The sequence below is a fragment of the Lissotriton vulgaris genome, chromosome 8, assembly GCF_964263255.1.
Source record: "Lissotriton vulgaris chromosome 8, aLisVul1.2, whole genome shotgun sequence".
Classification (NCBI taxonomy): domain Eukaryota; kingdom Metazoa; phylum Chordata; class Amphibia; order Caudata; family Salamandridae; genus Lissotriton; species Lissotriton vulgaris.
Genome location: NC_141696.1, coordinates 1,532,161,592 through 1,532,178,794, shown reverse-complemented (window position 1 = coordinate 1,532,178,794; position 17,203 = coordinate 1,532,161,592). Strand labels below are relative to the sequence as shown.

Here is a 17,203-nt window from a genome sequence, read left to right as displayed (position 1 = left end):
TTTACCCATTGCACCAGTTAACTGCTGAATGATACAGGGCTCCTTAAAACATATCTCTAACCTATAAGGTCAAATATCCAGGTCATGCATCTATTTTGTTAAATGGTTCAAATCAAAGTATGTAGACTACAGCTAGCAGGAGGCAGAAATAGCTCAGTTGGGAGACCGTTAGACTGAAGATCTAAAGGTCCCTGGTTTAATCCCGGGTTTCGGCACTGTTGAGAGGTTCCTTGCTTCTCACAAAATAAGTCTTGGAATCAGCTGTAGTACTTTTTTCTCTATCAACATTTTAATCAACTGATCCACAAAATGATCAATTCAACATAGACTTTGCTTTCTGTCCTCCTTTTAAACTTTCTTCCACCTATCTTGCCTTCAGGTTTGACTATGAATGTTTCCCATTTCGTCCTTTTTTGTAAAGTAAACTCTTGTCTGCATCACATTCCACTTCCCCTTGAACACAGATGTCAGTAGTCAGATGACATTGCTTACCTACTCATGCCAAATATATCTGGGTGTATGCTAGTCCATTCAGAGTGAAAAAAACAACTACCTAACCTGGATCCCAAAAATGCTATTTACCCATTGCACCAGTTAACTGGGGAATGATACAGGACTCCTTAAAACATATCTCTACCATATGAGGTTAAAAATCCAGGTCCTGCATCTATTTTGTTAAATGGTTCAAATTGAAGTATGAAGACCCCAGCTATCAGAAGGCCGAAATAACTCAGTTGGGAGAGCGTTAGACTGAAGATCTAAAGGTCCTTGGTTCAATCCCGGGTTTCGGCACAGTTGAGAGGTTCCTTGCTTCTAACAAAATAGGTCTTGGAATCAGCTGTAGTACTTTTTCTCTATTCATCAAATTTTTTCCAACTGATCTACAACACAATCAATTTAACATAGACTTTGCTTTATGTCCTCCTTCTAAACGTGCTTCCACCTCTCTTACCTTCAGGTTTGACAATAAATATTTCCCATTTCATGCTTTTTTGTAAAGTAAACTCTTGTCTGCATTACCTTCCACTTCCCCTTGAACACAGATGTCAGTAGTCAGATGATATTGCTTACCTACTCATGCCAAATATATCTGGGTAATATAGTGCTAGTCCATTCACAGTTAAAAAAACAACTACCTAACCTGGATCCAAAAAATGCTATTTACCCATTGCACCAGTTAATTGCGGAATGATACAGGACTCCTTAAAACATATCTCTACCATATGAGGTTAAAAATCCAGGTCCTGCATCTATTTTGTTAAATGGTTTAAATTAAAGTATGAAGACCACAGCTATAAGCAGGCCGAAATAGCTCAGTTGGGAGAGCGTCAGACTGAAGATCTAAAGGTCCCTGGTTCAATCCCGGGTTTCGGCACACTTGAGAGGTTCCTTGCTTCAAACAAAATAGGTCTTGGAATCAGCTGTAGTACTTTTTCTCTATTCATCAAATTTTTTCCAACTGATCTACAACACAATCAATTTAACATAGACTTTGCTTTATGTCCTCCTTCTAAACTTGCTTCCACCTCTCTTACCTTCAGGTTTGACAATTAATATTTCCCATTTCATGCTTTTTTGTAAAGTAAACTCTTGTCTGCATTACCTTCCACTTCCCCTTGAACACAGATGTCAGTAGTCAGATGACATTGCTTACCTACTCATGCCAAATATATCTGGGTAATATAGTGCTAGTCCATTCAGAGTTAAAAAAAACAACTACCTAACCTGGATCCCAAGAATGCTATTTGCCCATTGCACCAGTTAATTGCGGAATGATACAGGACTCCTTAAAACATATCTCTACCATATGAGGTTAAAAATCCAGGTCCTGCATCTATTTTGTTAAATGGTTTAAATTAAAGTATGAAGACCACCGCTATAAGCAGGCTGCAATAGCTCAGTTGGGAGAGCATTCTGAAGGTCTAAGGGTCCCTGGTTCAATCCCGGGTTTCGGCACAGTTGAGAGGTTCCTTGCTTCTAACAAAATAGGTCTTGGAATCAGCTGTAGTACTTTTTTCTCTATCAACATTTTTATCAACTGATCTACAAAATGATCAATTCAACATAGACGTTGCTTTCTGTCCTCCTTTTAAACTTTCTTCCACCTATCTTGCCTTCAGGTTTGACAATGAATGTTTCCCATTTCGTCCTTTTTTGTAAAGTAAACTCTTGTCTGCATCACATTCCACTTCCCCTTGAACACAGATGTCAGTAGTCAGATGACATTGCTTACCTACTCATGCCAAATATATCTAGGTAATATAGTGCTAGTCCATTCAGAGTTAAAAAAACAACTACCTAACCTGGATCCCAAAAATGCTATTTACCGATTGCACCAGTTAACTGGGGAATGATACAGGACTCCTCCAAACATATCTCTACCATATGAGGTTAAAAATCCAGGTCCTGCATCTATTTTGTTAAATGGTTCAAATTAAAGTATGAAGACCCCAGCTATCAGAAGGCAGAAATAGCTCAGTTGGGAGAGCGTTAGACTGAAGATCTAAAGGTCCCTGGTTCAATCCCGGGTTTCGGCACAGTTGAGAGGTTCCTTGCTTCTAACAAAATAGGTTTTGGAATCAGCTGTAGTACTTTTTCTCTATTCATCAAATTTTTTCCAACTGATCTACAACACAATCAATTTAACATAGACTTTGCTTTATATCCTCCTTCTAAACTTGCTTCCACCTCTCTTACCTTCAGGTTTGACAATGAATATTTCCCATTTCATGCTTTTTTGTAAAGTAAACTCTTGTCTGCATTACCTTCCACTTCCCCTTGAACACAGATGTCAGTAGTCAGATGACATTGCTTACCTACTCATGCCAAATATATCTGTGTAATATAGTGCTAGTCCATTCAGAGTTAAAAAAACAACTACCTAACCTGGATCCCAAAAATGCTATTTACCCATTGCACCAGTTAACTGGGGAATGATACAGAACTCCTTAAAACATATCACTACCATATGAGGTTAAAAATCCAGGTCATGCATCTATTTTGTTAAATGGTTCAAATTAAAGTATGAAGACCACAGATATCAGCAGGTCGAAAAAGCTCAGTTGGGAGAGTGTTAGACTGAAGATCTAAAGGTCCCTGGTTCAATCCCGGGTTTCGGCACTGTTGAGAGGTTCTTTGCTTCTAACAAAATAGGTCTTAGAATCAGCTGTTGTCCTTTTTCTGTATTCATCAATTTTTTTCTAACTGATCTACAACACAATCAATTTAACATAGACTTTGCTTTCTGTCCTCCTTCTAGACTTGCTTCCAACTCTCTTGCCTTCAGGTGTGACTATGAATGTTTCCCATGTCATGCTTTTTTGTAAAGTAAACTCTGGTCTGCATTACCTTCCACTTCCCCTTGAACACAGATGTCAGTGGTCAGATGACATTGCTTACCTACTCAGGCAAAATACGTCTGGGTAATATAGTGCTAGTCCATACGGAGGTTAAAATAAAATGACCTAACCTGGATCCCAAAAATAGTATTTACCCATTGCACCAGTTAACTGCTGAATGATACAGGACTCCTTAAACATATCTCTAACCTATAAGGTCAAATATCCAGGTCATGCATCTATTTTGTTAAATGGTTCAAATCAAAGTATGTAGACTACAGCTAGCAGGAGGCAGAAATAGCTCAGTTGGGAGACCGTTAGACTGAAGATCTAAAGGTCCCTGGTTTAATCCCGGGTTTCGGCACTGTTGAGAGGTTCCTTGCTTCTCACAAAATAAGTCTTGGAATCAGCTGTAGTACTTTTTTCTCTATCAACATTTTTATCAACTGATCCACAAAATGATCAATTCAACATAGACTTTGCTTTCTGTCCTCCTTTTAAACTTTCTTCCACCTATCTTGCCTTCAGGTTTGACTATGAATGTTTCCCATTTCGTCCTTTTTTGTAAAGTAAACTCTTGTCTGCATCACATTCCACTTCCCCTTGAACACAGATGTCAGTAGTCAGATGACATTGCTTACCTACTCATGCCAAATATATCTGGGTGTATGCTAGTCCATTCAGAGTTAAAAAAACAACTACCTAACCTGGATCCCAAAAATGCTATTTACCGATTGCACCAGTTAACTGGGGAATGATACAGGACTCCTCCAAACATATCTCTACCATATGAGGTTAAAAATCCAGGTCCTGCATCTATTTTGTTAAATGGTTCAAATTAAAGTATGAAGACCCCAGCTATCAGAAGGCCGAAATAGCTCAGTTGGGAGAGCGTTAGACTGAAGATCTAAAGGTCCCTGATTCAATCCCGGGCTTCGGCACAGTTGAGAGGTTCCTTGCTTCTAACAAAATAGGTTTTGGAATCAGCTGTAGTACTTTTTCTCTATTCATCAAATTTTTTCCAACTGATCTACAACACAATCAATTTAACATAGACTTTGCTTTATATCCTCCTTCTAAACTTGCTTCCACCTCTCTTACCTTCAGGTTTGACAATGAATATTTCCCATTTCATGCTTTTTTGTAAAGTAAACTCTTGTCTGCATTACCTTCCACTTCCCCTTGAACACAGATGTCAGTAGTCAGATGACATTGCTTACCTACTCATGCCAAATATATCTGGGTAATATAGTGCTAGTCCATTCAGAGTTAAAAAAACAACTACCTAACCTGGATCCCAAAAATGCTATTTACCCATTGCACCAGTTAACTGGGGAATGATACAGAACTCCTTAAAACATATCACTACCATATGAGGTTAAAAATCCAGGTCATGCATCTATTTTGTTAAATGGTTCAAATTAAAGTATGAAGACCACAGATATCAGCAGGCCGAAATAGCTCAGTTGGGAGAGTGTTAGACTGAAGATCTAAAGGTCCCTGGTTCAATCCTGGGTTTCGGCACTGTTGAGAGGTTCTTTGCTTCTAACAAAATAGGTCTTAGAATCAGCTGTTGTCCTTTTTCTGTATTCATCAATTTTTTTCTAACTGATCTACAACACAATCAATTTAACATAGACTTTGCTTTCTGTCCTCCTTCTAGACTTGCTTCCAACTCTCTTGCCTTCAGGTGTGACTATGAATGTTTCCCATGTCATGCTTTTTTGTAAAGTAAACTCTGGTCTGCATTACCTTCCACTTCCCCTTGAACACAGATGTCAGTGGTCAGATGACATTGCTTACCTACTCAGGCAAAATACGTCTGGGTAATATAGTGCTAGTCCATACGGAGGTAAAAATAAAATGACCTAACCTGGATCCCAAAAATAGTATTTACCCATTGCACCAGTTAACTGCTGAATGATACAGGACTCCTTAAACATATCTCTAACCTATAAGGTCAAATATCCAGGTCATGCATCTATTTTGTTAAATGGTTCAAATCAAAGTATGTAGACTACAGCTAGCAGGAGGCAGAAATAGCTCAGTTGGGAGACCGTTAGACTGAAGATCTAAAGGTCCCTGGTTTAATCCCGGGTTTCGGCACTGTTGAGAGGTTCCTTGCTTCTCACAAAATAAGTCTTGGAATCAGCTGTAGTACTTTTTTCTCTATCAACATTTTTATCAACTGATCCACAAAATGATCAATTCAACATAGACTTTGCTTTCTGTCCTCCTTTTAAACTTTCTTCCACCTATCTTGCCTTCAGGTTTGACTATGAATGTTTCCCATTTCGTCCTTTTTTGTAAAGTAAACTCTTGTCTGCATCACATTCCACTTCCCCTTGAACACAGATGTCAGTAGTCAGATGACATTGCTTACCTTCTCATGCCAAATATATCTGGGTGTATGCTAGTCCATTCAGAGTTAAAAAAACAACTACCTAACCTGGATCCCAAAAATGCTATTTACCCATTGCACCAGTTAACTGGGGAATGATACAGGACTCCTTAAAACATATCTCTACCATATGAGGTTAAAAATCCAGGTCCTGCATCTATTTTGTTAAATGGTTCAAATTGAAGTATGAAGACCCCAGCTATCAGAAGGCCGAAATAACTCAGTTGGGAGAGCGTTAGACTGAAGATCGAAAGGTCCTTGGTTCAATCCCGGGTTTCGGCACAGTTGAGAGGTTCCTTGCTTCTAACAAAATAGGTCTTGGAATCAGCTGTAGTACTTTTTCTCTATTCATCAAATTTTTTCCAACTGATCTACAACACAATCAATTTAACATAGACTTTGCTTTATGTCCTCCTTCTAAACTTGCTTCCACCTCTCTTACCTTCAGGTTTGACAATGAATATTTCCCATTTCATGCTTTTTTGTAAAGTAAACTCTTGTCTGCATTACCTTCCACTTCCCCTTGAACACAGATGTCAGTAGTCAGATGATATTGCTTACCTACTCATGCCAAATATATCTGGGTAATATAGTGCTAGTCCATTCACAGTTAAAAAAACAACTACCTAACCTGGATCCAAAAAATGCTATTTACCCATTGCACCAGTTAATTGCGGAATGATACAGGACTCCTTAAAACATATCTCTACCATATGAGGTTAAAAATCCAGGTCCTGCATCTATTTTGTTAAATGGTTTAAATTAAAGTATGAAGACCACAGCTATTAGCAGGCCGAAATAGCTCAGTTGGGAGAGCGTCAGACTGAAGATCTAAAGGTCCCTGGTTCAATCCCGGGTTTCGGCACAGTTGAGAGGTTCCTTGCTTCTAACAAAATAGGTCTTGGAATCAGCTGTAGTACTTTTTCTCTATTCATCAAATTTTTTCCAACTGATCTACAACACAATCAATTTAACATAGACTTTGCTTTATGTCCTCCTTCTAAACTTGCTTCCACCTCTCTTACCTTCAGGTTTGACAATTAATATTTCCCATTTCATGCTTTTTTGTAAAGTAAACTCTTGTCTGCATTACCTTCCACTTCCCCTTGAACACAGATGTCAGTAGTCAGATGACATTGCTTACCTACTCATGCCAAATATATCTGGGTAATATAGTGCTAGTCCATTCAGAGTTAAAAAAACAACTACCTAACCTGGATCCCAAGAATGCTTTTTGCCCATTGCACCAGTTAATTGCGGAATGATACAGGACTCCTTAAAACATATCTCTACCATATGAGGTTAAAAATCCAGGTCCTGCATCTATTTTGTTAAATGGTTTAAATTAAAGTATGAAGACCACAGCTATAAGCAGGCTGCAATAGCTCAGTTGGGAGAGCGTTAGACTGAAGATCTAAAGGTCCCTGGTTCATTCCCGGGTTTCGGCACAGTTGAGAGGTTCCTTGCTTCTAACAAAATAGGTCTTGGAATCAGCTGTAGTACTTTTTTCTCTATCAACATTTTTATCAACTGATCTACAAAATGATCAATTCAACATAGACTTTGCTTTCTGTCCTCCTTTTAAACTTTCTTCCACCTATCTTGCCTTCAGGTTTGACAATGAATGTTTCCCATTTCGTCCTTTTTTGTAAAGTAAACTCTTGTCTGCATCACATTCCACTTCCCCTTGAACACAGATGTCAGTAGTCAGATGACATTGCTTACCTACTCATGCCAAATATATCTAGGTAATATAGTGCTAGTCCATTCAGAGTTAAAAAAACAACTACCTAACCTGGATCCCAAAAATGCTATTTGCCCATTGCACCAGTTAATTGCGGAATGATACAGGACTCCTTAAAACATATATCTACCATATGAGGTTAAAAATCCAGGTCCTGCATCTATTTTGTTAAATGGTTTAAATTAAAGTATGAAGACCACAGCTATAAGCAGGCCGAAATAGCTCAGTTGGGAGAGCGTTAGACTGAAGATCTAAAGGTCCCTGGTTCAATCCCGGGTTTCGGCACAGTTGAGAGGTTCCTTGCTTCTAACAAAATAGGTCTTGGAATCAGCTGTAGTACTTTTTCTCTATTCATCAAATTTTTTCCAACTGATCTACAACACAATCAATTTAACATAGACTTTGCTTTATGTCCTCCTTCTAAACTTGCTTCCACCTTTCTTACCTTCAGGTTTGACAATGAATATTTCCCATTTCATGCTTTTTTGTAAAGTAAACTCTTGTCTGCATTACCTTCCACTTCCCCTTGAACACAGATGTCAGTAGTCAGATGACATTGCTTACCTACTCATGCCAAATATATCTGGGTAATATAGTGCTAGTCCATTCAGAGTTAAAAAAACAACTACCTAACCTGGATCCCAAAAATGCTATTTGCCCATTGCACCACTTAATTGCGGAATGATACAGGACTCCTTAAAACATATCTCTACCATATGAGGTTAAAAATCCAGGTCCTGCATCTATTTTGTTAAATGGTTTAAATTAAAGTATGAAGACCACAGCTGTAAGCAGGCCGCAATATCTCAGTTGGGAGAGTGTTAGACTGAAGATCTAAAGGTCCCTGGTTCAATCCTGGGTTTCGGCACAGTTGAGAGGTTCCTTGCTTCTAAAAAAATAGGTCTTGGAATCAGCTGTAGTACTTTTTTCTCTATTAACATTTTTATCAACTGATCTACAAAATGATCAATTCAACATAGACTTTGCTTTCTGTCCTCCTTTTAAACTTTCTTCCACCTATCTTGCCTTCAGGTTTGACAATGAATGTTTCCCATTTCGTCCTTTTTTGTGAAGTAAACTCTTGTCTGCATCACATTCCACTTCCCCTTGAACACAGATGTCAGTAGTCAGATGACATTGCTTACCTACTCATGCCAAATATATCTAGGTAATATAGTGCTAGTCCATTCAGAGTTAAAAAAACAACTACCTAACCTGGATCCCAAAAATGCTATTTACCGATTGCACCAGTTAACTGGGGAATGATACAGGACTCCTCCAAACATATCTCTACCATATGAGGTTAAAAATCCAGGTCCTGCATCTATTTTGTTAAATGGTTCAAATTAAAGTATGAAGACCCCAGCTATCAGAAGGCGGAAATAGCTCAGTTGGGAGAGCGTTAGACTGAAGATCTAAAGGTCCCTGGTTCAATCCCGGGTTTCGGCACAGTTGAGAGGTTCCTTGCTTCTAACAAAATAGGTTTTGGAATCAGCTGTAGTACTTTTTCTCTATTCATCAAATTTTTTCCAACTGATCTACAACACAATCAATTTAACATAGACTTTGCTTTATATCCTCCTTCTAAACTTGCTTCCACCTCTCTTACCTTCAGGTTTGACAATGAATATTTCCCATTTCATGCTTTTTTGTAAAGTAAACTCTTGTCTGCATTACCTTCCACTTCCCCTTGAACACAGATGTCAGTAGTCAGATGACATTGCTTACCTACTCATGCATAATATATCTGGGTAATATAGTGCTCGCCCATTCAGAGTTAAAAAAACAACTACCTAACCTGGATCCCAAAAATGCTGTTTACCCATTGCACCAGTTAACTGGGGAATGATACAGGACTCCTTAAAACATATCTCTACCATATGAGGTTAAAAATCCAGGTCCTGCATCTATTTTGTTAAATGGTTCAAATTAAAGTATGAAGACCTCAGATATCAGCAGGCCGAAATAGCTCATTTGGGAGAGTGTTAGACTGAAGATCTAAAGGTCCCTGGTTCAATCCCGGGTTTCGGCACTGTTGAGAGGTTCTTTGCTTCTAACAAAATAGGTCTTGGAATCAGCTGTAGTACTTTTTCTGTATTCATCAAATTTTTTCCAACTGATCTACAACACAATCAATTTAACATAGACTTTGCTTTCTGTCCTCCTTCTAGACTTGCTTCCACCTCTCTTGCCTTCAGGTTTTACTATGAATGTTTCCCATGTCATGCTTTTTTGTAAAGTAAACTCTTGTCTGCATTACCTTCCACTTCCCCTTGAACACAGATGTCAGTAGTCAGATGACATTGCTTACCTACTCATGCCAAATATATCTGGGTAATATAGTGCTAGTACATTCAGAGTTAAAAAAACAACTAGCTAACCTGGATCCCAAAAATGCTATTTACCCATTGCACCAGTTAATTGCGGAATGATACAGGACTCCTTAAAACATATCTCACCATATGAGGTTAAAAATCCAGGTCCTGCATCTATTTTGTTAAATGGTTTAAATTAAAGTATGAAGACCACAGCTATAAGCAGGCTGAAATAGCTAAGTTGGGAGAGCGTTAGACTGAAGATCTAAAGGTCCCTGGTTCAATCCCAGTTGTCGGCACAGTTGAGAGGTTCCTTGCTTCTAACAAAATAGGTCTTGGAATCAGCTGTAGTACTTTTTTCTCTATCAACATTTTTATCAACTGATCTACAAAATGATCAATTCAACATAGACTTTGCTTTCTGTCCTCCTTTTAAACTTTCTTCCACCTATCTTGCCTTCAGGTTTGACTATGAATGTTTTCCATTTCGTCCTTTTTTGTAAAGTAAACTCTTGCCTGCATCACATTCCACTTCCCCTTGAACACAGATGTCAGTAGTCAGATGACATTGCTTACCTACTCATGCCAAATATATCTGGGTAATATAGTGCTAGTCCATTCAGAGTTAAAAAAACAACTACCTAACCTGGATCCCAAAAATGCTATTTACCCATTGCACCAGTTAACTGGGGAATGATACAGGACTCCTTAAAACATATCTCTACCATATGAGGTTAAAAATCCAGGTCCTGCATCTATTTTGTTAAATGGTTCAAATTAAAGTATGAAGACCCGAGCTATCAGAAGGCCGAAATAGCTCAGTTGGGAGAGCGTTAGACTGAAGATCTAAAGGTCCCTGGTTCAATCCTGGGTTTCGGCACAGTTGAGAGGTTCCTTGCTTCTAACAAAATAGGTCTTGGAATCAGCTGTAGTTCTTTTTCTCTATTCATCACATTTTTTCCAACTGATCTACAACACAATCAATTTAACATAGACTTTGCTTTATGTCCTCCTTCTAAACTTGCTTCCACCTCTCTTACCTTCAGGTTTGACAATGAATATTTCCCATTTCATGCTTTTTTGTAAAGTAAACTCTTATCTGCATTACCTTCCACTTCCCCTTGAACACAGATGTCAGTAGTCAGATGACATTGCTTACCTACTCATGCCAAATATATCTGGGTAATATAGTGCTAGTCCATTCAGAGTTAAAAAAACAACTACCTAACCTGGATCCCAAAAATGCTATTTACCCATTGCACCAGTTAATTGCGGAATGATGCAGGACTCCTTAAAACATATCTCTACCATATGAGGTTAAAAATCCAGGTCCTGCATCTATTTTGTTAAATGGTTCAAATTAAAGTATGAAGACCACAGATATCAGCAGGCCGAAATAGCTCAGTTGGGAGAGCGTTAGACTGAAGATCTAAAGGTCCCTGGTTCAATCCCGGGTTTCGGCACAGTTGAGAGGTTCCTTGCTTCTAACAAAATAGGTCTTGGAATCAGCTGTAGTACTTTTTCTCTATTCATCAAATTTTTTCCAACTGATCTACAACACAATCAATTTAACATAGACTTTGCTTTATGTCCTCCTTCTAAACTTGCTTCCACCTCTCTTACCTTCAGGTTTGACAATGAATATTTCCCATTTCATGCTTTTTTGTAAAGTAAACTCTTATCTGCATTACCTTCCACTTCCCCTTGAACACAGATGTCAGTAGTCAGATGACATTGCTTACCTACTCATGCCAAATATATCTGGGTAATATAGTGCTAGTCCATTCAGAGTTAAAAAAACAACTACCTAACCTGGATCCCAAAAATGCTATTTACCCATTGCACCAGTTAATTGCGGAATGATGCAGGACTCCTTAAAACATATCTCTACCATATGAGGTTAAAAATCCAGGTCCTGCATCTATTTTGTTAAATGGTTCAAATTAAAGTATGAAGACCACAGCTGTAAGCAGGCCGCAATATCTCAGTTGGGAGAGTATTAGACTGAAGATCTAAAGGTCCCTGGTTCAATCCTGGGTTTCGGCACAGTTGAGAGGTTCCTTGCTTCTAACAAAATAGGTCTTGGAATCAGCTGTAGTACTTTTTTCTCTATCAACATTTTTATCAACTGATCTACAAAATGATCAATTCAACATAGACTTTGCTTTCTGTCCTCCTTTTAAACTTTCTTCCACCTATCTTGCCTTCAGGTTTGACAATGAATGTTTCCCATTTCGTCCTTTTTTGTAAAGTAAACTCTTTTCTGCATCACATTCCACTTCCCCTTGAACACAGATGTCAGTAGTCAGATGACATTGCTTACCTACTCATGCCAAATATATCTAGGTAATATAGTGCTAGTCCATTCAGAGTTAAAAAAACAACTACCTAACCTGGATCCCAAAAATGCTATTTACCCATTGCACCAGTTAACTGGGGAATGATACAGGACTCCTTAAAACATATCTCTACCATATGAGGTTAAAAATCCAGGTACTGCATCTATTTTGTTAAATGATTCAAATTAAAGTATGAAGACCCCAGCTATCAGAAGGACGAAATAGCTCAGTTGGGAGAGCGTTAGACTGAAGATCTAAAGGTCCCTGGTTCAATCCCGGGTTTCGGCACAGTTGAGAGGTTCCTTGCTTCTAACAAAATAGGTCTTGGAATCAGCTGTAGTACTTTTTCTCTATTCATCAAATTTTTTCCAACTGATCTACAACACAATCAATTTAACATAGACTTTGCTTTATGTCCTCCTTCTAAACTTGCTTCCACCTCTCTTACCTTCAGGTTTGACAATGAATATTTCCCATTTCATGCTTTTTTGTAAAGTAAACTCTTGTCTGCATTACCTTCCACTTCCCCTTGAACACAGATGTCAGTAGTCAGATGACATTGCTTACCTACTCATGCCAAATATATCTGGGTAATATAGTGCTAGTCCATTCAGAGTTAAAAAAACAACTACCTAACCTGGATCCCAAAAATGCTATTTACCCATTGCACCAGTTAATTGCGGAATGATACAGGACTCCTTAAAACATATCTCTACCATATGAGGTTAAAAATCCAGGTCCTGCATCTATTTTGTTAAATGGTTTAAATTAAAGTATGAAGACCACAGCTATAAACAGGCCGAAATAGCTGAGTTGGGAGAGCGTTAGACTGAAGATCTAAAGGTCCCTGGTTCAATCCCGGGTTTCGGCACAGTTGAGAGGATCCTTGCTTCTAACAAAATAGGTCTTGGAATCAGCTGTAGTACTTTTTCTCTATTCATCAAATTTTTTCCAACTGATCTACAACACAATCAATTTAACATAGACTTTGCTTTATGTCCTCCTTCTAAACTTGCTTCCACCTCTCTTACCTTCAGGTTTGACAATGAATATTTCCCATTTCATGCTTTTTTGTAAAGTAAACTCTTGTCTGCATTACCTTCCACTTCCCCTTGAACACAGATGTCAGTAGTCAGATGACATTGCTTACCTACTCATGCCAAATATATCTGGGTAATATAGTGCTAGTCCATTCAGAGTTAAAAAAACAACTACCTAACCTGGATCCCAAAAATGCTATTTGCCCATTGCACCAGTTAATTGCGGAATGATACAGGACTCCTTAAAACATATCTCTACCATATGAGGTTAAAAATCCAGGTCCTGCATCTATTTTGTTAAATGGTTTAAATTAAAGTATGAAGACCACAGCTGTAAGCAGGCCGCAATATCTCAGTTGGGAGAGTGTTAGACTGAAGATCTAAAGGTCCCTGGTTCAATCCTGGGTTTCGGCACAGTTGAGAGGTTCCTTGCTTCTAACAAAATAGGTCTTGGAATCAGCTGTAGTACTTTTTTCTCTATCAACATTTTTATCAACTGATCTACAAAATGATCAATTCAACATAGACTTTGCTTTCTGTCCTCCTTTTAAACTTTCTTCCACCTATCTTGCCTTCAGGTTTGACAATGAATGTTTCCCATTTCGTCCTTTTTTGTAAAGTAAACTCTTTTCTGCATCACATTCCACTTCCCCTTGAACACAGATGTCAGTAGTCAGATGACATTGCTTACCTACTCATGCCAAATATATCTGGGTAATATAGTGCTAGTACATTCAGAGTTAAAAAAACAACTAGCTAACCTGGATCCCAAAAATGCTATTTACCCATTGCACCAGTTAATTGCGGAATGATACAGGACTCCTTAAAACATATCTCACCATATGAGGTTAAAAATCCAGGTCCTGCATCTATTTTGTTAAATGGTTTAAATTAAAGTATGAAGACCACAGCTATAAGCAGGCTGAAATAGCTAAGTTGGGAGAGCGTTAGACTGAAGATCTAAAGGTCCCTGGTTCAATCCCAGTTGTCGGCACAGTTGAGAGGTTCCTTGCTTCTAACAAAATAGGTCTTGGAATCAGCTGTAGTACTTTTTTCTCTATCAACATTGTTATCAACTGATCTACAAAATGATCAATTCAACATAGACTTTGCTTTCTGTCCTCCTTTTAAACTTTCTTCCACCTATCTTGCCTTCAGGTTTGACTATGAATGTTTTCCATTTCGTCCTTTTTTGTAAAGTAAACTCTTGCCTGCATCACATTCCACTTCCCCTTGAACACAGATGTCAGTAGTCAGATGACATTGCTTACCTACTCATGCCAAATATATCTGGGTAATATAGTGCTAGTCCATTCAGAGTTAAAAAAACAACTACCTAACCTGGATCCCAAAAATGCTATTTACCCATTGCACCAGTTAACTGGGGAATGATACAGGACTCCTTAAAACATATCTCTACCATATGAGGTTAAAAATCCAGGTCCTGCATCTATTTTGTTAAATGGTTCAAATTAAAGTATGAAGACCCGAGCTATCAGAAGGCCGAAATAGCTCAGTTGGGAGAGCGTTAGACTGAAGATCTAAAGGTCCCTGGTTCAATCCTGGGTTTCGGCACAGTTGAGAGGTTCCTTGCTTCTAACAAAATAGGTCTTGGAATCAGCTGTAGTTCTTTTTCTCTATTCATCACATTTTTTCCAACTGATCTACAACACAATCAATTTAACATAGACTTTGCTTTATGTCCTCCTTCTAAACTTGCTTCCACCTCTCTTACCTTCAGGTTTGACAATGAATATTTCCCATTTCATGCTTTTTTGTAAAGTAAACTCTTATCTGCATTACCTTCCACTTCCCCTTGAACACAGATGTCAGTAGTCAGATGACATTGCTTACCTACTCATGCCAAATATATCTGGGTAATATAGTGCTAGTCCATTCAGAGTTAAAAAAACAACTACCTAACCTGGATCCCAAAAATGCTATTTACCCATTGCACCAGTTAATTGCGGAATGATGCAGGACTCCTTAAAACATATCTCTACCATATGAGGTTAAAAATCCAGGTCCTGCATCTATTTTGTTAAATGGTTCAAATTAAAGTATGAAGACCACAGATATTAGCAGGCCGAAATAGCTCAGTTGGGAGAGCGTTAGACTGAAGATCTAAAGGTCCCTGGTTCAATCCCGGGTTTCGGCACAGTTGAGAGGTTCCTTGCTTCTAACAAAATAGGTCTTGGAATCAGCTGTAGTACTTTTTCTCTATTCATCAAATTCTTTCCAACTGATCTACAACACAATCAATTTAACATAGACTTTGCTTTATGTCCTCCTTCTAAACTTGCTTCCACCTCTCTTACCTTCAGGTTTGACAATGAATATTTCCCATTTCATGCTTTTTTGTAAAGTAAACTCTTATCTGCATTACCTTCCACTTCCCCTTGAACACAGATGTCAGTAGTCAGATGACATTGCTTACCTACTCATGCCAAATATATCTGGGTAATATAGTGCTAGTCCATTCAGAGTTAAAAAAACAACTACCTAACCTGGATCCCAAAAATGCTATTTACCCATTGCACCAGTTAATTGCGGAATGATGCAGGACTCCTTAAAACATATCTCTACCATATGAGGTTAAAAATCCAGGTCCTGCATCTATTTTGTTAAATGGTTCAAATTAAAGTATGAAGACCACAGATATCAGCAGGCCGAAATAGCTCAGTTGGGAGAGCCTTAGACTGAAGATCTAAAGGTCCCTGGTTCAATCCCGGGTTTCGGCACAGTTGAGAGGTTCCTTGCTTCTAACAAAATAGGTCTTGGAATCAGCTGTAGTACTTTTTCTCTATTCATCAAATTTTTTCCAACTGATCTACAACACAATCAATTTAACATAGACTTTGCTTTATGTCCTCCTTCTAAACTTGCTTCCACCTCTCTTACCTTCAGGTTTGACAATGAATATTTCCCATTTCATGCTTTTTTGTAAAGTAAACTCTTGTCTGCATTACCTTCCACTTCCCCTTGAACACAGATGTCAGTAGTCAGATGACATTGCTTACCTACTCATGCCAAATATATCTGGGTAATATAGTGCTAGTCCATTCAGAGTTAAAAAAACAACTACCTAACCTGGATCCCAAAAATGCTATTTGCCCATTGCACCAGTTAATTGCGGAATGATACAGGACTCCTTAAAACATATCTCTACCATATGAGGTTAAAAATCCAGGTCCTGCATCTATTTTGTTAAATGGTTTAAATTAAAGTATGAAGACCACAGCTGTAAGCAGGCCGCAATATCTCAGTTGGGAGAGTGTTAGACTGAAGATCTAAAGGTCCCTGGTTCAATCCTGGGTTTCGGCACAGTTGAGAGGTTCCTTGCTTCTAACAAAATAGGTCTTGGAATCAGCTGTAGTACTTTTTTCTCTATCAACATTTTTATCAACTGATCTACAAAATGATCAATTCAACATAGACTTTGCTTTCTGTCCTCCTTTTAAACTTTCTTCCACCTATCTTGCCTTCAGGTTTGACAATGAATGTTTCCCATTTCGTCCTTTTTTGTAAAGTAAACTCTTTTCTGCATCACATTCCACTTCCCCTTGAACACAGATGTCAGTAGTCAGATGACATTGCTTACCTACTCATGCCAAATATATCTAGGTAATATAGTGCTAGTCCATTCAGAGTTAAAAAAACAACTACCTAACCTGGATCCCAAAAATGCTATTTACCCATTGCACCAGTTAACTGGGGAATGATACAGGACTCCTTAAAACATATCTCTACCATATGAGGTTAAAAATCCAGGTACTGCATCTATTTTGTTAAATGGTTCAAATTAAAGTATGAAGACCCCAGCTATCAGAAGGACGAAATAGCTCAGTTGGGAGAGCGTTAGACTGAAGATCTAAAGGTCCCTGGTTCAATCCCGGGTTTCGGCACAGTTGAGAGGTTCCTTGCTTCTAACAAAATAGGTCTTGGAATCAGCTGTAGTACTTTTTCTCTATTCATCAAATTTTTTCCAACTGATCTACAACACAATCAATTTAACATAGACTTTGC

The 17,203-nt window shown here is 38.3% G+C and overlaps 3 non-coding genes across 3 annotated transcripts; all 3 read left to right on the top strand.

Annotated features, from left to right (window-relative positions):
* Positions 1–7,695: 7,695 nt before the first annotated feature.
* Positions 7,696–7,768, top strand: TRNAF-GAA (transfer RNA phenylalanine (anticodon GAA)). The gene has a single exon. It is a non-coding gene; the product is annotated as a tRNA-Phe (tRNA).
* Positions 7,769–11,188: 3,420 nt separating this feature from the next.
* Positions 11,189–11,261, top strand: TRNAF-GAA (transfer RNA phenylalanine (anticodon GAA)). Its single transcript has one exon. It is a non-coding gene; the product is annotated as a tRNA-Phe (tRNA).
* A 4,001-nt stretch (positions 11,262–15,262) lies between these two features.
* On the top strand, positions 15,263–15,335 carry TRNAF-GAA (transfer RNA phenylalanine (anticodon GAA)). The gene has a single exon. It is a non-coding gene; the product is annotated as a tRNA-Phe (tRNA).
* The last annotated feature ends 1,868 nt before the right edge of the window (positions 15,336–17,203 follow it).